At 52.5% G+C, this 27,669-nt stretch overlaps 1 protein-coding gene and 1 non-coding gene across 4 annotated transcripts in view; both read right to left on the bottom strand.

The window, feature by feature from the left end:
• The window catches only part of GLIS1 (GLIS family zinc finger 1), a 250,425-nt gene that overhangs the window by 170,140 nt on the left and 52,616 nt on the right, over positions 1-27,669 (bottom strand). The window lies entirely within an intron of this gene.
• Positions 21,473-21,536, bottom strand: LOC112131268 (U7 small nuclear RNA). Its single transcript, XR_002913375.1, has one exon. It is a non-coding gene; the product is annotated as a U7 small nuclear RNA (small nuclear RNA).

Genomic DNA, 27,669 nt, shown 5'->3' with positions numbered 1-27,669 from the left:
AAAGCATCAGCATCTGGTGAGGGCCTTCTTGCAGTGGAAAGCAAAAAGGGCAAGCTAGCTGAAAGGTGCATTAAGCCTCTTCTAAACGGGCCTTAATCCCATGAATGAGGGCATAGACCTCATGGCCTAATCACCTCTTAAAGGCCCCACCTCTTAAAGGCCCCACCTCTTAATACTATTATATTATATTATATATATAAATATATATAAAAATATATATAAATATATATAAAATATATAAATATATATAAATATATAAATATATAAAAATATATAAATATATATAAATATATAAATATATAAAAATATATAAATATATATAAATATATAATATATAATATAATATATATTTATATATAAATATATAATATATAAATATATATAATTATATATGTATTATAATATATTATATAATATATTTTATAATATATTATATAATATATTTTATAATATATTATATAATATATTATATATTATATAGATATAATATAGATATAATATATATATAAAAAATAATATATTATATTGGCAACATCTGAATTTTGGAGCGGCCCCATTGAAACCATTGCACATGCCTTCAATAGTTCTCTACTGCCCTTGGGTAGCAATCCAGTTCATTACCATGGCCCTCACAGCCCCACCTTATTTGGTCCCTCTGGGCTCTATGGCCTCATCTCGTTCCATTCTGCTCTCTGCCCTCAACAAACCTGCCTGCCCACCGCAGCATCTGCTCCATTGCACAAAGCAACAATAATCCCCTCCTCCAATTAAACTCTTTTCAATTACACCTGGGTTTCTCAACCTCAGAACTACTGATATTTTAACAGCAGTAGACACTTCCTTGTTGTGGGATTCATCCTGTGCATTATACGATGCTTAGCAGCATCAAGACTCACTACATACACATATACACATACACTTGTGCTCCACGTAACAACGTTTCAGTTGATGACAGAACATATATACATCAGTGGTCCCATGAGATTACAATCCTGTATTTTTACTGTACCTTTCCTAGGTTTAGATATTTTTTTTTTTTTTTTTTAGACACAGTCTCGCTCTGTCACCCAGGCTGCAGTGCAGTGGCATGATCTCAGCTCACTGCAACCACTGCCCCCTGGGTTCAAGCAATTCTCCTGTCTCAGCCTCCCATGTAGCTGAGACTATAGGTGCATGCCACCATGCCTGGCTAATTTTTGTATATTTAGTAGAGACAGGGTTTCACATATTGGTCAGGCTGGTCTCAAACTCCTGACCTCAGATAATCTGCCTGCCTCAGCCTCCCAAAGTGCTGGGATTACAGGTGTGAGCCACCAAGCCCAGCCCTATGTTTAGATATGTTTAGATACACAAATACTTACCATTGTGTTACAGCTGCCTACAGTATTGAGTACAGTACCATGCTGTACAGGTTTGTAGCCAAGGAGCAGCAGGCTATCCCACCTAGGCGTGCGTAAGTACACTCTGTGATATTCAGACAACAACAAAATCACCTACGACATGTCTCAGAACGTATCCACAACACTGGGCAATGCATGAATCTGTATGGTGAGGGTTGGGGGCTAAAAGATAGGATCAGGTCTGGGTTCCTTCTGTACCCCTCACTTTTAAGAGGAACACTACATTTTATTTTACAAGGTGCTTTCATACCCATTGTCCCCTTTGGCCCTCCTAACTCCCCCATGAGTCACCAAACATTATAGATGAGGAAACTGAGGCACAGGTGAGGCCTGGGCATTCTCCCAGACAATCTTCAGGTAAGCTGGGCCCTCCTAGCTCAGCGCTCCTGCAGACCTCCATCTGGGCCTCCACTCATGTGGTCCCCAACAGTCCCTGAACATGTCCTCTGTGCCTGGCCCTGGGCTCATCCTCCCCGCACCTAGAGGAGCTCCCAGGCGAGAGACCTGGACACAGAGACGTGCACTCAATGTCATGGGGGCGACAATGGGGCACCCACAGGAAGGGGGTGGAGTGTGAGCAGAGCTCCATGTTGCCCACCCTGTGGGCCCATGAGCCCCCTATGTATATCGCTACCAACACAGGGCCTGGATCCCAGCATGTGGTGAGCGAGGGAGAAATGAAAGAAAGGGAGAAGGGAAGGGGAGGGGTAAGAGGGGGCAGAGAGAAGGGGAGATTTGTCTACCAGGTAAAGCTAGTGAAGACCGGATCCCCTGCCTGTACCAAAGCTGGGTCAGGCACTTCCTAGTCATTCATCACAAACATCCACTGAATATCCACCCTATGCCAGGCTAGGGACTGGAGGTCCTTCGGAGAACAAGCCAGACACATCCCAGCCCCTGTGGACCTTATAGGTTGCAGGACGTCTGGGCTCCATAGCCCCAGTGCTGCCTTCGATCCTAGCCCCTCCCATCACATGCTCACTGCCTGCTATGTGCCTATCCCACATAGACTGGGACTCCCTGAAAGCAGAGGACAGGTCCAATCCTTTGCTGTGTCGCCGGCACCCAGCACAAGCCTGGCCCTGAATGGCCCATCTGTTGGCTGAACTGAAGAAATCATGCATCCAAGGATTCAGGCAGCAGGGGGTGGGGGGACTGCTTTAGAGAGGACTTCCTGACCAGGGCAGCGGCTTGCAGCCCAGCCAAGGCCCAGCCAGCTTGTTTTGTCAGACAAGCAGTAGATACTTAAAGTGGGACAGACTCCGTGACAACACATGGAGATTATTGGTCTGGCTTTTTATCTGCTTTTATCTAAATGATCCAAAGCATAAAACAAGAGTGGCCCAGCAGCCACAACCCAGGCCAGGATCCTATTTCTGGACTGGACCACTCTCTGGATTCAATATTAAACCAGCTCTGGCCAAGAATGGCTCAGCCAACAGGAATCTGAATGCTCCCCCAGCCCGAACCTACATCTCCATCAAGAGGAGACAGCTTCCCAGAGTCACAAAGCACCTGGCCAAACAGAGACAGAACAACTCCGGCTGTGTGAGATTTTTAAAACCTTTTGGACTATAAATCTCCAAAAAGTGAGACTCCTCCCCACAGACCCCAATCTGATGCCCCGCTTTTCTAAGCCCTCTAACTTCTTAGCATGTCATCTTAGATGTCTACATTGTCTTACCAAGAAGACTGTTATTGATTCAAAGATAAGGATGGGTCTCACTCATTGCTTTCTGCTCCAGACCCCAGTACACAGGAGGTGCTTAATACAAAATTTATAGTTTTCACATCTTAGCAGTTCTCTAAGAGGAAGACATCTTCCATCCAACCCCTAACACACTAGCCACATGAAATTCCAAAGGGATAAATATAAGTCCTGTGATAGGATTCAAATTGCTTCATGCTGGGTCTCCCTGAGTTCCCACAGCAAAGCTCCAGTGTCTATGTAAACTCCCAGTGGAGAACTAACCAGACTCTAGTCTAACATTTGTTCCCAAGTCAGCCTTCCTGACTGTGCCCTGCCTAAGGTGCCTTGTTCTTCTCTGCTCTGCAGCACCCAGCACCTCACCTGGCCCATGGGAGGAGCTTATTGGTTCTTTGTTAAATGAAGATGTTTATCATGTTATTATTTGCCATAGTGAATGAAAAGCAGGCAACAATCTAAACGTCCAGCAACAGAGGAAGGATTGTGTAATTATATCAGGGTGTGTGCAGGTAAAGAAATACTATATGACCACTATTTTGAGAGGATGTGGCTCAAGAAGAAAAATTTTGAAGTAGAATATGAAAGTATCATCCATGCCATGATTCAAACTATTTTTAAACCATGCATGTGGACAGAGGTCAGAAAGGAGCAGTGAGCAGAAGAAACTGGTGATGTTTTTGTGGGGGTGAATTTGTGTAACAATGCATCTCATTTTCAGTTATTGCTATAATGTCAGTGAAGAATTTTTTAAAATAATTTACAGAAGAACAGGAAAGTGAAAACCTGTCTTAGTAGCAGGGGATATTTTTAAAGGATAGAGGATTCGAAGGATGGAGATGTTTAACATACAGAATCAACCACTTGATGAGATCTCAAGCTCCATTTACCAAAAGAAAAATGTTCAGGTGAAAATACTCTCCTCCTGGGCCCAGAAAGGCCATGTCCACCAGGCTCAGCTCCTGGCACCACATTCTAAAAGGAGCTTGGGTACCTGTATTTGGAGAAGAGCGCCCAAGGCAGATGGCTGGGGTGTTGGCTCCTGGAAACGAGACGCCCATGGCCCCCAGTGCCTGAGGCCTCACAGAGTAGGACCAGGATTGATGGGAGAAGTTATAGGGGCACAGAATTCACTAAATGTAAGAACCGTCTTCGAAAGTAGTAAGCTCCCCATCACTAGAGGCATTCAGGGACAGACTGGAAGCCCTCCATTAGGAATATTTTAGGGAGAGGCACATGAATCTCATGTATGGTATGGAAAATGGAACACATATTTATTAAGTGCCTATATACATTAGAATGCACTTTATATGTTATTTCATTAAATCTTCAGAGATTTTTACAGATGAGGAAATTGAGGCTTAGGAAGGTGAAATGGTTTGCTTAAGTTCACAAAGCTGGTTAAGGCCAAGCAGGGATTCAAACCCAGATCTGCCCAACTCCAAAGCTCCTTTCCCTCCCTCTTAACTTTTAAAATATTATATTTATTACCAAGAACTGAGTTTGAATCCTCATTCCCACTTCCTGCTACTGTAGGATGAGGAAATTCTCAGCTTTTCCTTCTGTGAGCTATAGCCTGGGGGACACAGCAGGCCCTGGCCAAGCTGGTGGTGGCCAGCAGCAGGGTAGGAGGGCCAAGGCCAACTAAGTCAAGGCCTGCCTCCAAGCAGCCCTGAACCCATCCCACCCAGCCATTCTTCCGATCCAGGTGCCAAAATGGACCAGAAGCCCAGGGTATATCCTAAGCCTTCCAGGGCTCTTGCTGGGGCCTGAGAGTAGAGTTAGGAAGCAGTGCAGGGCAGTGGGCAGAACATTAGATGAGGAATCCAGAGGTCTGGCCTCCATCACCTTGGACAAGTCAGTCCACCTCCGTAAGCCCCGCCTTCCTTTGTACGAAATGGAACCATTCTGCCCACCTGACCCAACTCAGAGCTGTATGGAGTTCCTCCTGGAATGCTTTCTCACCTTCCTATCTGTTAACTCCTACACATCCTTCAAGGCCCAGCCCCAAGATCACCTACTCTGTGAAGCCATCCCTGATCACCTCCTACCCCTGGGCCTAGAGTGACTTACTGTGTGCTTCTCTAGTACTCAGAATATCCCCTATCATTGGACTATTTATTTGGCTGTGGGTCTTGGAGCAGTCTCCAACCGCACAGAGCAGTGAGCTGGATTGACAACAAGGCTTCTCTGCCAACCCAAACCCAATTGGCTTTTGAGGCCTTGCATTTGCAGATCTCCGTGAAGTCTGCCTGCAGCCTCTGATGCTTTGTTTGACAATGTGCCCTGCAAGACTTTCCACCTGTTCCTCTATCTCCCCTTCCCCACACGAACTTCGAGTTTTCTCTCTTTCTATGCCCCACAGTACCCAGCTCAGGGCTGGGTATAAAAGCGGGCCGTGATCTCCCAAATGTAGCTGCCCACAGCGGCAAGAGTGCCCTGGAGCTGCTGTGGCCCTACCCTACTCTCTGCTGGGACCGGCTGCAGGGCTCAGGCAGTGTGGGCCCTCCCCTAGGCCCAGCCTAGCCAGACTGTCCCCAGGTCTCTGCCCAGCCAGGTTGCTCCAGTGTTGGGTGCATTATTCCCTGAGCTGGCAAGCACTCCATGTTCCCCACAATCTCATGCCTATAAAGGCCTAAGTGGCGCCAGTGGAGGTGGAAGCCTTGTTCCAATCTGGGTCCCCACAAGCTCCCCTTCATTTCCTGAGCCCACACTCAGTTTAGGCTCATAAGTGTTATGTCTTTCAACTCTTGTCCACACCATGCCCACAGAATTTTTGTTGTTGTTGCTAGTGGAACGCCGGAGTGATTTAGAGATAGCAGTGATAAAATGACTCTGAAAGGGCCTGGATTACCACTGGGGCGACTTGGCCAGGGAAACTCAGCCCCAGATACACAGGAAAAACAAAATAAACTCATGCCTCCAGTTACACTGTGCTGAGGGAATGAACCAAAAGGGCTTTACAGAAAGGCAGCACAGTCCAGGGGAGCCGTGGCTTCAAGCCCTGACTATGCTTAACAGCTGTGAGGTCCTGGGCAAGTCACCTTCTTCGGAAAGAGTCCTTTGACACCTACGTCCCCAGTGGCCCCTACCTATGGACACCTACTACTCCCCGAGCTTCTCATGCATCTCCCACTACACTGGATTTCCTCCAAACCAGGGTTACATCTGTTCTTCTCAGTCACCCAGCTCAGCGCCTGAGACAGAACAGCACTGGTAAGCATTTGTTGGATGAACAGACGGATAGAAAAACAAAAGAACAAAGTTCAATTCTCTGGGCCTATTTTTCTCTAGAACAAGAATTAAGCCACTCTCCATTATACATTCCCTAATGCTAAGCACAATGCCTGGTGCACGGTAGGTGGTGAAGTCTGCATGAAGGCAAGAATGCATGGAAGCCTGTGTGGTCTGGCTCCTCATCAGGGTGGTGGTTAAGAATCCACTGAGGCCGGGAGCGGTGGCTCACACCTGTAATCCCAGCACTTTGGGAGGCCGAGGCGGGCGGATGACTTGAGGTCAGGAGTTCGAGACCAGCCTGACCAACATGGTGAAACCCTGTCTCTATGAAAAATACAAAAATTAGCTGGGTATGGGGGCACGTGCCTGTAATCCCAGCTACTTGGGAGGCTGAGGCACAAGAATCGCTTGAACCCGGGAGGCAGAGGTTGCAGTGAGCCAAGATCATGCCACTGTACTCCAGCCTGGGTGACAGAGTGAGATTCTGTCTCAAAAAAAAAAAAAAAAAAAAAAAAAAATCCATTGAGATGGGGGTGGAAACATTGCAAATACCTGTGTGAGAGTGGCTTTGATCAGTGCTACCTAACGCGTGGTCCACAGTCCACTGGCATCAGCATCGCCAAGAAACCTGCTAGAAATCCAAATTCTCACCCCCAACCTATTGAAACAGAATCTCTGGGGACAGGGCTCAGGAATCTGGATATGAACAAGCCTGTCAGGTGATTTTTATGCACAGGAAAGTGTAAGAAACACTGTTTTTTAAAATCACAGGTCTAAATTACTTAAGTTCTCTGTGCCCTGGTTTCCACAGCTGTAAAACGGGGACAGGAATACATGTAAATGTGCTCAGAGGAGTTGCAGGCATGTGAGCTCTTGTTGCTGTTGTTGCTGAACACCTAGCCAGGATGTTTAGCATGGTGCGAGACACTAGGAGAGGCAGAGAAGCAGCAGACACAGCCCAGTTCTGATGTCCAGAGCTTAGGCTTAGGGTAAAGGCATGTTAACCTGAGGAACATGTAATGAAGTACTTGATGATGTGGCTGGGGTCTAAGGCTGATCCAGAGGTCCCCGGGATTGAGCTGAAGTCATCCACATAAGGGATGCTAGGCTCACCACCCCACCAAAGCTGGCAGGAGATTTCTCTTTTACAGAAAAGGAAACTGAGGCCGAGAGAGGCAAGACTGGCCTGAGGTCATTCAGGCAGTGCAGGATGAGCCAAGCCAGGCATGCAGGCTTCTAAGACAGATTACAAGCAGATTTCAAACAGAAGTGCCCTGCAGGAGCCGTCACTCACTCACCATAGCCCAGGAGCGGCAGGGACAGTCTGCCTGCACACACTCGGTGAATTCAGCTCTCCTCACTCACTTCTGGCCAGGAGACTCACGGGCTGAAGGAGTCACAGCATCTCACCTGGAGACAGCTGGTTGTCTGCAGCCACCAGCTTTGCTTGACTGGGGTTACGGGTGAGGGTCCTGATAACTCCAGCATCCTGAAATTCCCCCAAAATAGCCTCTTTCCCAAACCCTGTTAAATTAATATTCATTCACTTACTCTCCAAGGGTCTTCTGTGTGCAGGCTCTGAGTGGGTGGCTTTAATCCTAGCAAGGACAAGGAAATCACTCACTTGGGATTATTATTCCATCTTTAGAGATGTGGCTCAGAGAGGGCATGTGGCTCAGAGAGGGCATATGGCCTGAGGTCACACAGCTCAAGCAGGGTCTGACGGTGAAGCCTGTGCTCTGCTCGTGCCCTTGCTGCTTCCCTGAATCAGAAGCTTGGGTAGGTGCCTGGCTCAGACCCAAATTAGGGCCCGACTTTGGGCAAGTCATAGCCCCACTCTGAGTGAGCCCAGATCTCCCAAGACAAGAAAAATATCATCTCTCTCCCATACCTGTCTGGGGAAATCTAAGAAAATGAAGCAAGGAGCTGTGCAAACATGCAGGTGTCACTGACCACCTCTCACAGCTGGCCTGAAGCACAGACAGACACTGCCAGGGGACTTCTCCTCATGGCTCTGAAGGCAAGAGGATGGTTTTCCTCGTTTTGGCAGAGGCTCATAGAGGTGCAGCTCTCACACAGAGGCACAGAGCAGCAAAGTCCGGACTCGAACACAGGTCTTCTGGCTCCTGGCCCAGGGCTCCTTCCAATCGGAGCTCTCATTGTCCTGCCACTTCTTCACCAAAACCTCCCCCGACCCCCACCCCACAGAACAGCGGCTCCTACCCCACCCCATCCCACTTCCTCTCCCTACCTGGCCCAGAGAGAGAGAAGCCTGGAGCCAGCAGCCATCAGGACCTTGTCCAAAAATCCCCAGGCAAAAGCAGGAGGGGGAAAAAAGGCACAGTTAAGATGTGAAATGTCTTGAACAGAACCCTCTTTTATTTTGAAGAAGAAATCGTAGACTTGGTTCACAGTTCAGGGAAAAAAAACTTAATCCTTGGATTCACTTTGGGATTCAGCAAATTAACACCGTTTGCTCTGGTTTGGGGTTTGAGGTTTTGGTCAAATCTGTGGGATGCAACAATTGGGTATACCCCACCCCACAGGCCCCAAGGGTGTCAGCCTCAGTGGCTCCACTTAAGGGGTAGGGACAAGGAAAGACTCATCAGGGAGGACCAGGCAGGAATCGTAGTTCCCCTCAAAGCTCTGAGTGCAATCGGCCCAGGCCTGGACTGAGAAGCACCCACCCTTCCCCAGCTCAGTCTCCTCCTCAGTCTGGGCTAAGGGCTGGGCTACCCACCTCCCCCACACCCTGGCACAGCAACCCAGGGAGGAACCTCCAAGCCTAAGAGATCCAACACATCCCCATCGGCCCTGCCCGGGTCTTCCTGAGGATCTTTCCACCTCCCCACTGCATGGGGCACTCCCTGAGGGCCAGTCCCAGAATTCAGCACAGTCTACAGGCATGACCGATGTAGGTATTTAGAAATCACCAGCACACTCCATGCACCCCCAGCCCCAGCCCTGCCACAGACATGTTCCTTAAGGACAATCAGGCTGAAACAGGCAAGGCACAGGTCCTTCCCCAGCCCTCAGGCTGAGGCTTCCAGCTTTTCACGTGTGCATCCTGGGGCCAGAAGCACCCTCCACCCTGATCTCCAAGAGTGCCCTCTAATGTTCTCCAGGGCCAAGCCAGGCTGTATCCCTCCCCATCAGCCTCATTTCAGGGCTAGGAGTTCTAATACCTCCTTGAATTTATTATAATTTATCTTTCATTCTTGCCTCATACTAGAATGAGAAGGCTTTGGATGCACTTGCCTTCAAATCCCACTTACCAGTCCTGCGGGCCCTCTGGCCTTGCTAAGGCTGATCTACAAAACCAGAATGTAACACAGGTCTCTGGGACTGCATGATGTGACATACACGGAGCCCCTAGCTGAGCAACGCAAACAGCAGGTACCCCACAAGCCCAAGCTCTCCTTCCCCTGTCCCCGCTACCCTTGAGGATGACGCCGGCCTACAGCTCTGATGACAGACACACATTAGGAGTATAATGAGCTTCCCAAGGGGCTAGTGTTTCCATCAACAGAGTGAGTGTGTAGATTAGTTATAATGGGAGTTACAGTTGCTACATCCACTTTTCACCAACGAACAAAATTGGTGGAACCAGAAAGGCTCCTTCCATGAAGGACCAGCAGGGATGCCCACCTTCCACATGAGAAGATGGAGGCACAAAGCCGCCGAGTGGCTGGCCAAGGCAGTACAGACAGTGGGGATGGCGCGGGGGCAGGAATTCGAGTCTGCCAGGTTCTGGGACCCAATGCGGAGAAACACCCCGCAAACGACAGCCTCGCCTCACCAACACCTAAGCATGTTTCCAAAAGGTCTGCTCCACGGCCTGGCCATCAAACGCCAGACAGACAGCCAGAGGAAAAACAACCTGGAAGGCAATAAAAATGTGTTTTTTCTTGCTAAACAAATTAGTTTACATCTGGCGATGTACAAATAAATAGAGAGGCCTCTGCAGGCCCAGACCAGACGTCTCCCAGGGCCTGGGCCCCAGTCTGATTGGACCCAGCCCCGGGCCCCCGTGAGGAGCACCCTCACTTCACGCTTGCTGTCACGCCATCTCTGGGATCTGCTGTGCCTCCTCACCTCTCCCTGCTTCTCTGTCATCACCTCAAGAACTGCCCATCTGTAGGTGTTCCTCCAAGCCTTCTTCTCGCTTAAGGGAGGATCACAGTCTCTGGTGTTTGCCTCCCACCTCACTGCTGCGAGGCCTCCAAAACGTACTTTCCCCTCTGAGCCTCAGTCTCCTCAAGTGTCAAATGGAAACACTGATGTCTCCTGCCAGAGCTGTGGTGAGAATAAGATACACCTGAGGTCCCCACCACCGTGGCTGGCACTTAGAAAACGGTCCCCAAACATGGGATTCCTCCACAGTTCCCTGGCACCACCGGCTCCTTGGGAAACATACTGGCTGTGGATGGCCCGAGGTCTGTTGATCCTGGTCTTTCTTCCCCATGCTCCTGAGGCAGTGGGCACCCCCATCAGACCTGATGATGTCCCCACCAGATGTCCCCTGAGGTGCCTGCCACCCTTGCTGTAGAGCCACGCTGAGCTGCAGCTCGCCGCAGATGCCCAGAGGGCCCCCTTGCACCAAGAACCTCTCTGCAGATTTGAGCCATCAGTTCTCAGGTGGCCTGGGAGTACAGGACGGTGGGAGGGGTGGGGGGGAGCGGGGAGCGGGGTCACTGCCTCAGAATGGGCTGCAGCTGTTCAACCTCCACACAGATGAAGAAACTGAGGCTCAGAGAGGTTAGATCACTTGCCTGGCATCATTAAAAAAAAAAAAAAAAGCCAGGTCTCTGGACTCCTAGCACCAACAATATTTTCTAATTCACATTAATGAGAAAAGGCTGGTACCTGCCCCCCCAGCCATGGATGGGGAGGTGATGGCAGAGATGTACTAAGGGCACAGAAACATCACCTACAGCCTGTCCAAGTACCAACAGCCACCATGACTGCCCAGTTCTCTTGGCACTAAAAGGCTGCTGAGTTCAAGCCCTGAGTTAAATGGATGCATCACCGGGGCATTGTCAACTGGTACTATCAGCCAGAACATAGACAAGAACAGCCGGGAGCAGAGCAAGAGTGAGGCCTCAGCCTTGGGAAGGGGGAAGGTCTCTGACCTCAGTCTCCTTAACTGGAAATGGAAAGCACCGGACAAGCTGAACTCCAGGGTCCCTTCCCAGCCAGAGAATCTGCCTTCTATGGACCCAACTTTCCAGCCCACTTCTGCTGTCAAGTGTGGTGTGCCTGTGGTCTGGGTTCCCAGGGAGCAAACCTAAAACCAGCCCCTGGCTGCTCCTTCCCTATGACCCTCCACAGCCTGGGAGGTCACCCCCCACCTCTCATGTCCTCTTCCCACCAGGCCCAGGTCTGAAGTTGGGCTCGTGGCCACTGCAGCTGCCGGCGTTCTTAGATGAAGCGGGAAACACGGGGGAGCAACCTTACATCCCACTTCATCTCCCTCCACTACCTCCAGGCCACCCTGGACCTCTGATGGGAGGGGGAAGGGGCCCACTACGAGGGGGAACAGGCAGGAGGGAGGGAGGTGGCAGCCACAAATGCCCCCAGCAGCAGCTGCATGACTGTGGGAGCTGGGCCTGCAATTAAAATAAACCCCAAAACAGCCTTAAAATAACTACAAGGCATTTCAAGAAGATTGTATTGTTGAATTTACTGTTTGTTTACTGAGACAATCCGAGTTGGGTTTCAGATGAAAGTAGGAGGGAGACCAGATGTAAGGCTGAACGTCTGACCTGAAGCATCTGCTGCTCCAGGAGGAGCCCAGGAAAAAGGGCCAGCCCAGAGCGAGGCAGTGAAGACTCAGAGACTCAGACCCCTGCCCAAACCACAGGCTGCCTGGCCCCTCCTGTTCGGGCCCCAGAAAGCCACTTGCCCCATTTACACAGAGCCCAGGGAGGGCTACTGAGAGCCACGGTGTCCCAGAGAGAAGTCTGAGCTGCAGAACCACAGAGATGAGAGCTCGAAGTCAGCCATGCCTCCTGGACGGGCCCCTTGGCTGCTCTGAGCATGCTTCCTTGGGACAGCAATCACTCCTGCCTTCTGGCGCTGCTGGGAGGAGGGCCTGGGGAGGGCTGGAAAGCCCCTGTAGCATGCTGACACACGGTGGACAATGCTGGCCCGACTTCTTTTTGACTTCTCTCTCCAGCTCGTCGGTCCTTTCTTGTAAAGAGAATACTTAAGAGCTGAAAACCAACAGCTCCTACCCACACCTGAGGCAGCCTGACCTTGGAAAGGCCACCCCATGTTCCTGTGGCACCCAGGGTGCCCCCAAATATGGAAGCAGTAATGGAGACCCCTGTTTCCTTACCGACCCCATCCAGGCCACATGTCTTTGAACTCCTCAAGGTCAGGTGCCAGGTCGAATTCTCCAGATCCCCAGTCCCCAGCCCAAATGTCTGCTGAATGAAGGAGGGAGAAGGCAGGGAGGGAGGCAGGTCTCCACTCACAGGGAGATTCTAAAGGACCTAGATTGTCTCAGCCACTAACAGCTTAAAAAAAAATATTCAGATCAAATACGGCATTTGTCCTTAACGTCTTCATAAGGAAAGGCAAGGAGGGAGATTTCCCTCACATGAGCCTCATAGATAGGAACACGGAGGCCCAAAACGATTAAGAAAATGTACTTCCCTGTCCACAAACCCCTGCTTTTTGGCAGGAAGTAGAGACTATCATCTACGCCATGAGTGTGGGGCCCACCACTCAGTGGCACCAGTACCAGTACTGGGGTGAAAGGGGACAGCCACAGACCTCTGCTCCTGACAGAGCTGTGTCACCATGGGCAAGATACTTAACCTCTCTGAGCCGCTTCCTCCTCTTGCAAAAGATGAATAATAAAGCCCCTCACCTTGACAGCATTAAATAACAGAAGGGAAAGTGTTCTGTGAACTGTAGACCACATGGAAATGTGATCCTTAGAAGATGTGATAATCATCCTGTTAATATCAGAGAAGGTTTTAAAACTCACGTGGTCAGAAAACAAATCCTATTTGGGGGAATAGGTGTGATGCTCCTACTATCTGCTGAATGAATGAATGAATGAATGAATGAAAGACACTCCAAAACCAAAGCTATTCAGGTCATCTGAGTTTATTCTAAGACTGATTCTCCCTACTAAGCAGCAGGAATAAAATATCAGATCTAATCCCACAGCTGTCTAAATGAGCAGGGTGAGACGTATCTGAAGACGCAGAATTGACTGTGGACAAGAGCTTTATGCTTCACTGTGCCCAAGGTGAACTTCTCCACAAGACGGCACACATGTGGCCACTGCCCAACACATCTACCCTGAGCAGACACTGGCCAGATGATCTCAACCCTGGACACAGCTGGGTCAATGTTTCCAGGGCCTTCAGCCTGACTGCACTGATACTATCTGCCAGGGTCAGAGAGAGGATGCAGGCCCCTCTTCTCGGCCTTGGGTCCACACAAGCCTCTGAAATTAAGTTAAAGAGGAAAACTCCAGCACTCCTCCACTGCTCCGCGATCCACACTGGCACCTTCTTTTCTGAGTTCGTGGCTGCGTGAAGACGCGTGCCCAGCTGTCAGTACCTAGGCTGGGTTATGAGTAGATGGCATGCTCTTCTCCAGGGCTGCTCGTCAGAACCAGGGCTGCAGCCTGAGGTGGGCTGAGATGGGGCCAGCCAGAGTTGTCCAACAAGGCAGAGTTTCAGGGCCTCATCATCTGCTGCCTGCATCACTGCCACCGCCCCTCACTGGCCACCCTGCTCCCAGGACAATGCCAAGTAGGGAGGGATATACTGGCTGGAGCCAGAAAGGGGCCTGGACCCAAGTCAGAGACAAGGGAGAATTCCTGTAAAACTGTGAGTAAAATGGGAGAAGTGGATGCCACCAGGCTGGACAGTCACAGGCAGCCAAGAAAGAGAGCATTCATATTCTCTCTGCTGACAAAGCAGGGGACTGGACTTCCTGCAGCTTCCACAGCTCCAGGATGGCTATTTCTTTTCAAGGACTACTAAGGAGAGGCAGGAAAAGGGCCTGAGCCCACCAGTGGTAACCACCCCACAAAGACTTGTGAAGCCCCCACTTTGCTCTAGGTGCGTGGGACACAGGAGGACCTACCCTTAGGGAGCAGACGGCTCAGAGCTGAGATGCATTCGAGGTTGCTGCGGGTGGGTGGAGCAACCGGGACTGAACCCCCTCTTTTCCTCCCCCATCCTCTTCTTCTGTAGAGCCATCTGCACCCAGCCGGCAATACGTTCCTGCTCTCGGGGGCCTTCTTTGACTGTTTCCCCTCCCTTCCTGCTACACTCTGCGCTAAGTTTATACTACACTAACTTAAACCACTTTGTAGGCTACTTTGCAAGTGTTCTTAATCTCTCAACTAATTCATCGGCTCTTAGAAAATAAAGGAAATTTGAAATTGCTGTGCTGCATGCAATAAACTCTTGGCATGTGGCCAGCGGGGGCCGTTCCAGGCAGATTCCGCACCAGCCCTGCACAGATGCTTCCTGTTGTAAAGGTGAGGCACCCCTCTGCCTCTACACAGCCCGCTTACCACCGGACTCCGACTCCAACTCCAGACCCGCTTGCAGCCATGCATTCTTCACTCCTTCAGCCATCCAGCAAGCAGCCACTGACACAGCTGACACCTGGTGGCAGGTTGTGTGTTAGGCATGAAGGAGTGGGGGCGGTGAAAGGTGCATCAGGCACAGTCCCTACATCCCTGCATCCCTGCGAGGAGCTCACATTCTGATGGGGGAATGGCCCTCTCATTCTGTAGATGTGACTGAAGTAAGCTGAACATAATCAGAACAGGGCCTTCCTCTGCAGGTTACCTCTCAATATGTGTCCCCATAAGGGATGCTGAGGCACAGGCAGATGGCAAGGGCCCTGGCAGAGACCCTAAGTGCTGGCGTTGCAAGTTGGCAGCGCTTCGCTTATTAGAATACACCCATGCTCCTGTCCGAACTGATTCTTCAGGGGCAATAACGCAGAGCCAGGGGGCAGGCAAGGAGAGAAAGGCTTAGGAGAGGCCCTTTCACCATTGGTTAATCTAGGAGGAGCTGCCTTTCATAACAAGCGTGCAGCAGTAGCTCATTCAATCAGACCAGAGTAGGAAGGAAACCCAAAGATTATCTGAGACAACCCTGCCATTTTACCTATAGAGGGACTGTGGCCCCTAACTGTATGATGAGCTAAACAGATGTCCCTGCCTTGAGCTCAGCACCTAGTGAGGGGTCAGAGAGCAATCAAGGAACCACACAAATAATACACGATCAACTCTGTTAGAGGCATGAAGGGGGTATACATAGGAGAGGAATCAGGAAGTCTTCCCTGTAGAAGTAGCATGAACTGAGACATGAAGAATGAGGAAATAGCGAGCAAAGGCTGCAGCAAAGGAAGGGAGAGGATTCCAGGTCAAGGGAATGGTCTGTGCAAAGGCACTGAGGCAGAAGGTGGCACAGTGCTTTAGAAGGAAAGGAAAGAAGGCGAGTTCAGTCCTGGCATACGGAGTCTGGGGTCCCACTTCTGGCAGACACATTCCTGGCTCCCCACCTGCACTGTGGATATACACCATGAACACCTCCTGAACATCTACCAATGGCCAGGTGCTCATCCAAGCGCTCACACTCAGTAACTCCCTAACGGGCATCCTCACACCGGGTGAATGTGATTATAACCGCAGGCAGGCAGTCCCCAGAGCCTGAGCCCCACAACCAAAGGCCTCCTAACTTGTGGAGCACAATGACCATGAGCAGAGACTATGGTGTCAAAGCCTGGGTCCAAGCCCCAGCCCTGCTTCTGATTATCTGCATGACCCTGGGTGAGTTACTCTATCTCTGCGGGCCTCATCTGTGAAATGGGGAGAATGAGGGCACCACCTACTTCAGAGAGTTCTCACGTGGATCACACGAGATCATCCACATAAATCAGCACTGTGTCTGGCACACAGCACGCATCAAGGATGTTAGCAGGTACTAGCTTTAGCTCTTCTGTTTCTAGCCCTAGCAGAAGACCTGGCACGGGCAGGCATGTGGAATGAAAGAATGACCGAGGTGCCCGGTAAATGCTTGTCAGGAATGGAGTGTCACAGCACTGAATTGGGTACCCTGGGGAGGTACTGAGCAGCTGTCAAGAGAGACCCTCAAGCACACAGTGGGTGGTCACTTGCTGGGGATGCTGCAGAAGGGATTTGTGCATTGGGAGGATGTGGACTAGAAGGACGAGGGCTTTGTACAGTCCTTGCCAGGCTGGAGACTCAGGGACTCTCCTGACCCACCCCGCCTGCCAGAGCGCGGACAATTTTATGGAGCTCAGTTTCTTAATCACCTTATTCTGCTGGGGCTTAGAGTGGAATCTTTTCCCCAAATTGGACATTTATGGGGCTGGAGTAGAGACGGAGAGCAGGACGGATGAAGTGTCCACATTCCAGCTGGGAGGTTAAGGGCTTTTGTGTTCCTTCCTTCTAAACTCCAAAGCTCCCAGCCAGGCCTGGGGGTGTCCATGTCTCCCTCAGATGGGCAGGGCATTCCTGGGTCCATGTCCTCCCCACTCCCAAGATCTCTGCAGTCCAGCTCCTCCTACCCTCTCTGGAGGGAGCCAGGCTGGTAGAACCTCAGGGCCTCCCCAGAACTCAACACGGGGCTGGCACCCAGAAGGTGTTGTGTATTTATGGAATGTGTGAACCAAATTCAGCTGATTTTCCTAACCCTGGGAAAGCGTGGGAAAGCCTAGAAGCCTCTAGGGGTCTCCCTGCTCCCTCTGACTCCTGGGCTTTCTGTGGTCAGGACCAGCCTGGGCCCCTTAAGATGGTGCATGGGGACCACTGCAGGTGAGCCTCACTTCACACTGTGAGGTGAAGCAACAAGTAGAGGTCAAAGCCACCACGGTGGGTGGTTGTTCAGAGAATCTTGCTCTCACAAAAGAAATGGAGGGTCCTCCGGTACCTCCTGAAGCACAGTTTGGTTTCTGTCACTACCTCAAATCAAGAACTTTCAGTGGCTCACTAGTGCCCACAGGGTCACGTTCAGGCTCTTCAGCCTGGCACTCATTCCCTTCTTCCCTGCCACGAATCTCCTTCATACAGCTCCCACACCAGCCTGGTGGGCCAACTGCCTCTGCTCTCCTCCTGGCCAGCAGGCTCCCAGCACCCCTACCCCATGACCACCTCTCAGCAGAAGTCCTGGGCCTGCTTTAGGGCAGGCAAGTGGAGCCTGGCTTGCTGTGTGGCTTCAGGGAATTGGCTCTGCCCAGATCAGTGAATCCACTCTGCCCAGCCCTGAGCTGGAAACAGAGGACACAGAGAGTCATGCTGCCATCAAGAGACTCACGGGAGGGGAGACAAGCCAGAACACTGAGGCTGTGGGGACCCAAAGGAGACACCTGACCTGGGGTGGAAGTCAGGGAAGGCTTCCTGGAGGAGATGCTGGCAGAGTTCTGGGAGGCACACAGAAGAAAGAAGAGGGTGGGGAGGCATTTCTCCCAGCAAAAAGGCCATGAGCAAGCAGGTAAAGGTGAAAGACAGCAAGGCGGGTGTCCTGGCTGACCTCTGCCAATGCCCAGCTCACAGGAGCACTCCCCAGCCAGGGGCCACAGAGAAGGAGACTAGACAGCAACGCAGCTGACCCTACATGCTGCCACACACCCCTGCACCTTCACTCCCATTGGAGCCCGCGGACATACCATTCCTTGTGGCCGCCCCGCCGCGGAGGACCGCGTCCCCAGAGCGCCGTGGTGTCTGCGCTGCCGGGCGCGATCTGTTATTATCCCCCGTCAGCGCTGCCGGCCTGTGTACATTCCTCCGTAATGAGTCTGACCTCCTCAGCAATGTTTAATCAGAGCCTAATCGACCCTGGCTTTGATCTGCTGCATTTTCTGCAAAAACCCTGGTACCTGATTTTTACAATCTGATTAGCAGGCTGACTCTCCGAAGCCAAAATTACCCTGAGTTGCAGAGATCCCTGCTGAGTTCTTTGTGTTTTTTCCCCTCTCTTCCAACAAGTTATTTCCTGAGACAACTGTCACTTCCCTCCTTGCCTGTGACTGTCTCCCTCACCCTCAGCTTTCACATCCAGTCAGTTGTCAGGTCTCAAATAGTGGGTCCTAACCCATCCCCTCCTCTCCCCAGCGGCTTCAGCGCTGGCCACCGCTACCACGGTCTGAGGCTCCTGCCCCTGACTGGCCCTTCAATCTGTCCTCCATCCCGCAGCCAGATCTGCTGGGAGCCGCTGCCACTGTGCCGAGCCATCTGGCCTCAGGAACTGCTCCCTGCTGAGCCCTCCAGCCAGCCTGTGGCCAGCCCCACCTCAGATTCTCCCCACTCCCTCTCATGCATGGGTTCCGTCAGAAACCCGCCCTCCCCCTCTGCCCCGGCCCTTCATCTAGTTTCCTCTCCCCGTCATCCACCAGGCTGCTCACTGGCCCCTCTCCACTCCCGCAGCCATGATCCCAGCTGCCCACCTATGGCCATTGTTCCTTCCATCTCTCCCACCAGATTGCAAAGCCCCTTTAGGAGGTTCTCTCTCATGCTCCACTGTTTCCCCACGGAGCGGAGCTATGACTGCCCTGAAGCTGGGTACTCAGTAAATGAGGGAGGAAGGAAGGAAGGAAGGAAGGAAGATTCCTTTGCAGCCCATTCTGGAGGCAGCGCACTGCCAAGTCAGACCATGGCCCCTTCTTATCTTTCAGCTCCACACGGCACAATTCTCCCTCTGGCTCAGCCTACTCCACTTTCCACCAGCCCCCTGGCCTCTCTGATGGAGGACATTGCTTTGTTCTCATCCGCAGTGCTTTCTCCCTCCAAAGTGGGAAAGAAGGTTAGGAAAGAGAGCAGAGGTCCTTGTGAGCACAGGAAAACGGTCCTTGCTTGGCTGGTGGCAGACCCTGAGCTGGGCCCTGGAGGCACAGATGAATCAGATCCTCTCCCTCTCCTTGGGAAGCTCACAGACTATGGGGGGAGGCAGCGAGGGGAGCAGATAAACTGGAACGCAGGGAAAACAGTGCTCATCTCTGGCCAGGTGAACTAACTCTGCTTGAAAGACACAGGAAGGAGTCCAAGAGGGAGCATCTGAGCTGGTTTTAAGAGAGAAATAGGAGCTCTCCAGCCAAGAAAAGAGTGACCATGCAAAGGCACAGAAGCATGAGAACATGTGGCGGGATCAGAGGATGGGAAATGTTCCGGGTGGCCTGAATGGTGGCGGGGGTGGGGCAATAAGTTTGCTGTGGCCAGATCACCAAGGGCCTTGTCCACCATGCTAGGGAGATGGGACTGTGGCCTGCAGGATCACCGTGTCCATCACCTAACTGAACTTCCTGACAGTGTTGAGCCCTTTCTTTGCCCTGGTACACAGTGGATTCCAGAGCTGTGTATAGGAGGCTCCCAAGAGCTACTCCACTGCCAGTGAGGCCACTGAGGCTCAGAGAGGCCAAGTGACTTGGCCGAGGTCACACAGCCTCTGAGGGGCAGAGCATGGACTGGAACCCAGAATCTCCTGAAGTTAAGGAAAGGTTTTCCCAGGATGAGGCAAACGAGAGAATCACGGTGGGAGCAGAACCAGAGCCAGGCAGGAGAGCTGGACTTGGAAGGGTCCGCTCGCCTCTCAGGCAGAGGAGGAGGGAAGCAGTCCCAGCTCCCAAGTCCCTTCATACCCTGCAAGGCACCACCCGCCCACCTGGGTCTCTCAGACATTTTTAGGGGGTGGGCAGTGGAAAGAAAGAAATAGTCTCCTAAGGGATTCCCATGGAGTTCTTTCACTAATTATTTACTCCCAGTCATTCCAAGGAAACTCAGACAACATGTATCACCCGGTCCAACCAGCCAGCCCCGCTTCACCAAGCCCGTGTCAGGCCTTGCACAGTGGAGCCCCCACAATAACTCCTCATGGAAGACCCGAGTACATCCCCGCTCTCCTCACCCTGTGAGAGCCAAGGAGCTTCCTGAAAGGCCCCCTGCTGTTGGGTGGTTCTGTGCATTCTCTTCCCCAAGCCACAAGGTCTGCTTACATGCAATGGGTCCCCCCAGCTAGGAAGGGGCAGCGCCAGGTCAGAGATCCCGCCGCCCACCACCCACCCAGGGTCTTCCCACAGCATCTAGCCACCTCCTTCACGAAGGGACGGACAGTGGGCAGGAGTTCTGGTTAACCGGGGTTCCAGTTAACCAGGTATCACAGGGTGTTCTCTGCCCCAGGCCCCCATGTCACCGGGGGACAGTGACAACTGCTCCCACTTGTGCAGGCTCCCAGACACAGGTGCTTGACCTCCCCGCATCTCTCACCCCAACTTGGGGAGCTGGTGGCGTCCACCACATCATAGATGAGGAAGAATCCTAAACACAAGCGGGCCCGGCTGTGCCCCTAGCCCCACCTCAAGCCCGGAGGACCCAGCCTCTGGCCCTCCCTGGAGCCATCAGAATCACCGTGCTGTGCTGTCGAGGCTGAGGAACCGGGGCTGCCTCGCTGGAGGCCAGACTGGCCCTGCCCCCAGCGCGTTTCCTGCTCGGCAGGCTCTGGCCCTGTGTGTGGCGTGCTGACACCCGCTCGGTCCCTGATTCAAGACGAGCAACTCACCAGACTCATTCGTTTCTGTTTTCTCTGCAAACATCCCCACAGGCTCATCGCTCCCTCCTGTGCCCAGGAATGCAAGTGTGGGCTCATGGGGGATAAATCCGTCTGAGTCTGTATTTTGACTAGTCCCTACAAAATGTGCTCTGAGCACTTTGCAGGGGAGGGGTGGGGAAAGGGGAAGAGGTGGCGGGTGGAAGGGGGCTCTCCCCTCGTGCAGCTGTGCAGTCCTGCCAAGCCAGGGACTAGGGACTACACCCAGTCCCCCAGCCTCTGTGCCACCTTCCCCACCGCCCTCTCTGCTCTCCTGCCCACTCCTTAGTGCCCGGGCCAAATGCCCCCTCCTCCACAAAGACTTCCCTGGTCTCCCGACTGGGAACTAGGATGTCCTTCCCGAGCTCCACAGCACATTCCTCCTCCCTGGTCTCACGCTGATGGGTGACTGTCCTGCTTTCCCCAGGAAACCCTGAGCTCCTCCAGGGCAGGCCCACAGCCCCTATACGGTGTCATGTACAAGAAGAGGTGCTAAGGAAAAACCTGCTAAATAACTACAGTTTTTAAATTGGTTTTTGTGTGGGGGGGATGTTTTCTGGTAAAAACCAGAAAACCTGCCAGAAAAATTCTAAAAGGGCTGCACCACTCGTTTTTCAATTTTTACTGAGTGCCTGATCTTGCCCAATGGCAGCGAATTCATTTGGGGGCACCTTGAGGACACCTGCTGGCAGAATCCATGAAGGCCCAAGAGTAGTGCAGAGGCACCAGCCACACCCCCAGGCCAGACTCTGGGCCAGGCATGGCTGGAGAATAAAACTGTCACAGTAGTCTTACAACTCCAGGGTCCACATTCTTCCTCAAGCCCCCTGCTTTCAATAGCACTTTGTGGATGGCTGAGCACATTCTCTCAGGTCGTATGATGGTCTCCTTACACTCCACCCTCACAGAGTGGGGCAGGTTAAGAGACCAGCCCAAAGGTACAGTTGGTCCATGCACCTCAACACTCATTCAACAGACATTAGAAAGAGAGACGTGGTGAGTTTCCATTCAGAGCAGTAAGTGCTGTGATGGAGCGAAGCAGGGGGCAGTGGGCGTACAGAGGAGCCACAGCCCAGACAGAGGGAAGGAGGCCTCAGAGGCTTCACAGAGGTACCACCTGCTTAGGCAGGACTCACAGCAGCTGCCCTCCTTCCCCTGGCAAGAAGCATTTACTCTGGATGGGCTCTGGTTCCAGTCCTCCCTCCTGGCTGCAGTCCTCCACTGTCTACCAAGTTGACCCACCTGTTGAGTCCCATGTATCTTCCCACCCAGAAACATCCTGAGCTGAGAGCCGGCCAGACCAGAGCAAGTGACCACAGAGACAGGGAGTCCCAGCAAGATCTGCACTGTGACCTTTCTGCCTGAGAACAGTAGAAGGCAAGCGCTCAAGAGGTCTTCATTCTCAACACTTAGCCCAAACAAAGACTTACTTCTCCATTTGGCCACAGGCAGTACCAATGCCCTGTGTGATGCTAGGCAAACTGTGCCCCTCTCTGGGCCCACAGTAACAGCCTGAGACCAGACCTCTCCTGTCCAGGAGCATGGCATCTGTGATGTGTTACCCCCCACCAGGCCCCTCTGAGAGGCATCTCAGCGCCCATTACTGGCCCCTGCAGATGAGGTCCCAGGAGATCAGCCTGGCCCTCAGGCCCCTGGCCCTCGCCAGCCTTCACTTGCCCACATGTGCCCTTCAGAGCCGGTTTATCCCTGCCACTTTGCACCTCTGGGCTACATGTAGTGAGCGGAATGCCTTTCCCCTTGCTGTCAGGCCAACACAAGCCTTTCTCTTCCAAAATGAAGCTCTCTCACACCTTGCACTGGGCTCCCAGACCCTAAGTCATACTGTGTGGTCATTATCTGATACCCGGTGGCCTGCCCCCTCTGCTGTGAGCTCCCTGCGTCATGCCTGAAGCTGATTTATCTCTGGGTCCCCAGCATAGGCTAGAAAGGGTAAAGAACAGGAATCAAACATCAGCCACATGTGCATAGTGATAGCATCAGGCCAGGGAGCCTCACTGCCCAGCAACGCTCGGCACCACGGCACCGCATCTTCAGGGCCACAGGCAGGGACGGCTCACTGCCCCAGGCTCCACTGCCCCCATCAGCGCACAACGGGGAACAGGGTGGTCTCCAAGGCCCTCGTTCTGTGAAGACCTGTGCTGCAGGACACAGCTGGGGCGGCTTCCACTGGCCTCATATGAGACATGGCGGGGGCTGCTTCAGGAACCAAATCTCAAATGGCCTCTGCCTGAACTGGCCGCCAAATGGTCAGTTTGGAGGGTGGAGAAAGGACACTTTAACCACAGCACCTCTTGGCTTCAACGTCTGCATTTGGCAATGGACATGACAGAACAAGCAGGACACTGTGGCACAGCCTGTGCTGTCCAGTGCTGTTCAGAATGCCAGGGCCATCTCTCTTTCCCTCAGTCATCCAGAGAGGCAGGCAGGGCAGCGATGATTAACCCCTGTTTTCGGCTGAGAAAATGAGACTCAGGAGGCAGGACATTTGAACTGGCCTTAACAGACAGAGAAGGAGGAAAGGGCATTCCGGCGGAGGGGTTGGCATCACTGGAAACAGGCGATGATGTCGATGTGAGAACTGTCCAAGGGTGTGGCTGGAGCAGGAATAATAAAAATCAGGTGCCACTCCAACCGCTTTGCATAAATCTAGACATGTAATCCTCATAACAACCCCTTGAGGTGGATACAATTATGTCCCCCTTTTTCCAGCTGGGGCAACTGAAGCATAAGTAATCTTCCTGAGGTTGTCCAGCTAGCAGTGAAGGAGCAGGGATGAAGCAAACCCAGGTTCCAGGGTCCACATTCCCCCTCAAGCACTTGCCCACACTGCCTCTCAAAAAGGAAGGGAGAGGCCAGGCGCCGTGGCTCATGCCTATAATCCCAACACTTTGGGAGGCTGAGTCAAGAGGATCACTCAAGGCCAGGAGTTCAAGACCAGCCTGGGCAACACAGCAAGACCTCCATCTCTACAAAAAATTTTGTAGAGATTCAGGCTAGGGCGCACCCCCGATGTGTCCCTCCAGCTGTACCCACAGTGGAGGCCTTCAGTGCCCAGGCCCAGCCTCTCTCACTACCTGCTGCCCACAGACCCCCGTCTGACCCAGCCCTGCCCATCTCATCATCCCCCCTCCCACCACCACATGAGACACACATGAACCTAAATCCATGTTCCTCAAAGTCTGGCCTTTTGCCTGTTGCCCACAGAATCTTGGGCCCACTCTGGACTCCATGAGCAGAATCACTGGAGATGATGAGGACCCCGGGCCCAGGATCCCAGATTCACACGGACTGGGAGGAGCTGAGCCCCCTGCTGCTCCATGCTCTCCCACATCCATGAGCTCCTCCACCACTGCTCCTCCTCCATTCCCTCTCCCTCTCCCAACAACCCCCTCGCCTGGAGCTTCCACACCTTTTCCACCAGCCACTCCCTGCAGCCACTCAGCCAGCATCAAATCATACACTGGCCGAGCTTCGGATTTGCTAATAAAGGGTCCTTCATTTCTGCACAGCTCCACCTTACTGAATCTGCAGTTTCTCTAAATGGCGTCTATATTCCTTTCATGGCCAATCCTGACCTCCCTCCTACCCCCACTCCAACCCAGAGTCACACCCACCCAGCATTACCAGGTTCCACAGTTAAACCAACTCCACCCGTGACTGTGTCTCTGAAAGCATAGAGAGATGTATATTACCATTACTGTAGTCCCACCACGACAGCAGCAAGGCCCATATGGATAGGGGTTGTCGAGCAGCGGGGAGTTCCACACCTATAATCTGACCTGGAGACAGTGTCTGGCAATTTCACGCCCAGCCTGCAGCCCACTCTGCAGTTCTCCCTATCTCTGTTAAATACCTGACCCCTCAAACTGCCTCCCTTTTTCCTAACACAAGCTTTCTTTTCCTTCTCATCCAACCTCTCTTTTTCCCCAACTAAAGAGAGAAGGATTTGAAAAGCTATTTCTGAAACTACTATAGAACAATAAAGCCCCTTTTGAACTAAGCACAACATGTAATGAGGCTTAAACTCACTGCCAGATTCAGCATCCTGGAGCTCAACCCTATGTCATATCCTTGCTCAAAAGCCCTCCATGGCTCCCCACTGCCTGAAGAGTAAAAGGATTCAACACAACCATAAAATAGCAACTGGTGTCCAATGTACTTGAGATGTGCATGGAAAGAATGTAGTAATAACGTGAAGGACATAACGATAACAATAAACATAGCTAGCAATTATTGAGCACTTACTATGTGCTTTACACACATTAATATGTTACACTACAAGGTTACAGTAACCTTCACCCAGCCTTGCCAGGCGGGTGCCACTATTGTCCCTGATTTAGAGTTTGGGGTTGTGCTGAGAAACGGGGCTTCCAGCAGCCCCGTTTCTCAGCCATTGTGGGTGTAGCTGGGGGAGGGATACAGGTGGTGTGGGCCCTAGCCTGAGTGGAAGTGGGGGACCCTGACCCAGGTGGGGGTGAGCTTTTGGAGGGCTTGGCTAGAAGCTGGCTGTTAAGAAGGGAAGTTGGGGAAACCCAGGCCATCCCAGCTCAGGCCTGCTTTCTCCCCACTGGGCTGGAACCACACGCTTGCCCAAGGCCCCTGCAGGCCCAGTTCTCTGGATGGTGGGTACCGCCACCCTAAGCAAACCCCAAAGTCTTCCAGGAACCCACTCAATCTTCACTGGCTGCACTGGCCTGTCTGTCAATGGACTCCCAGGGGCCCATCCCACCCCAGGAAGCACTGCTAGAGCCCTTCTCTACCCGTCTACATCCATGTCCATCCTTTCTGAGGGAAGGTATGTCTCTCGCATGTGCACAGCACTTCACAGTGTGAGAGTGCTTCGTTGAGACCTCGTTATCAACCCAGAGAGAGAAGCAGGGCAAAGTACATTCCACTCTGCAGACAAGGAGATCATCGTGGCACCATATGTTACAGGCACTGTTTCATAATTTAATCCTCCCTACAGCCCCTTCTGAGACTATTATCCCACTTTACAGATGAGGAAACTGAGGCAGAGAAGGGCTGTGACTTGCCATGGCCCCATGTCAAGTCAGTGGCAGGACTTGAACCCAGGTCTCCCTGGGGGCAGTCAGTCTCTGGAGGCCACCAACATGGCCAACTTAACCTCAGAAGATCCATCTTCCCTGCTGCTGACCATCCCAAACCTTCTGGACACCCAGCCCTGGGGGGCAGGCATCGGCCAACCACTTGAGATGGTTCTCAGCAGCCCCTGCGGCCAGAGGCCAGAACTGCTAAGTCTTGCTCTGGCGTGCTCCCCCAGCCACCACATCCCATCCTGGTCCCACAGCACCGCAGCCAGAGCTGCCCCCACAGCCCAGCCTCTCACCCCCGCCCACAGATCCAAATTTCCATTCCCTCAGCAGCATGAGCTCAGTGGGGAGGAAGGCAATCTGATTACAAGCAGTCCTGGCCTCGGGGTCGCCAAGGGTGTGGGCATCATAAAGCAGGCGCTCCGGCGGCACTGAAGAGGGGAGGGGATGGTGCAGTAAGCCCAGGATGTCGAGGCCAGGCTCTGTTACCACCGCACTGGGTGGCCTCCTGAGCCTCAGTGCCCCCACCTGGAAAGCATGCTTTTTCATCGATCGCTGCCTTACCTAACCCTCCAGATAGCTGTGCCACTCAAAGTGACCTCGATGAGAAGATGCTTTGGGAAATAGGAAACATGATGCAGACACGAGGAGGCTGTGTCATCACTGTCACTCTGAACAAGCTTTCCCTGAGCACCTGCCTGGGCCAGGCCTGACAGTGGGCACTGGGCTCATGAAGAGGAGGAAACAGTCCCGGCCCCCGCAGTCTACTGCCTGGTAGGGGAGACAGGCAACAGGCGGCCACCACACAGGCGCCCAGTGCTGCATGGAGGGACACTCTAGGGACTGCAGGGACCCAAAGAAGGGGCTCTGGCCCAATCTGGGGTCAGGGCAGGTCTAGGATGGCCCTGAATGAGTTTGAAAGATCAACGGGAGTTGGCCAAATGGAGGCGGTGGGCCCTCTAGGTGAGAAACGGCAGGGGCGTTGGGGCAGGGGTGACAAGGAGAGAAGACATCAGCAAAGCACACAGCACATCGTAGGTGCTCAGAACGTGGTTGTTCTCTTCCCCTCCCCATACCTCGCCCTGTGGACTCAAGTCCAAGCTTATACCTCCTCACTCCCTTTCTGCGAGCCAGCTGGCCCTGCCAGAGTCCCTTTCTGCCTTCTCTTCTCAGTGGGCTGCACCCAGTGTCCCTGCTGGCCCAGGAAAGCCCTGCTGACCTGACCTCCTGGGCACCAAGCTGGGCCCAGCCCATGAATTAAGCTCATGCAGAGGGGGCCCTGCTGAGGTGGCAGCACCACCCAGGAAGAAAGCCCAAGCTGGGCAGACACCGCTGGGGTCCCAGCTCCACCTCCTACAGGCTGTGTGGCCTTGGGCAGGCTGCTCAAGGGCTCGGACCCGGGACTCGGGGTAGAAGGAGTTATTATAGACTGGGCTACGTGGGGCACACAGCATAGTCCTGCACACACACTAGCAGGAGCTAAATTCTCACTATCATAGTAAATTAATGCTGCCTCAAAAAATCCAGGCTGTAGGGTCACTTGGTAAGCATGAAATGTTGTACAGGACAATGGTACTGATATGGAAGGGTGGCTGAAAACATCGGCGGCTCCAATCGTGCCTGCGAATAGCCACTGCACTCCAGCCTGGGCAACACAGTGAGACCCCCAT

The sequence above is a fragment of the Pongo abelii genome, chromosome 1 (assembly GCF_028885655.2).
Source record: "Pongo abelii isolate AG06213 chromosome 1, NHGRI_mPonAbe1-v2.0_pri, whole genome shotgun sequence".
NCBI lineage: Eukaryota > Metazoa > Chordata > Mammalia > Primates > Hominidae > Pongo > Pongo abelii.
Note: the sequence above shows the minus strand (reverse complement) of the source record. Positions and strands in the feature narration are given on the sequence as shown.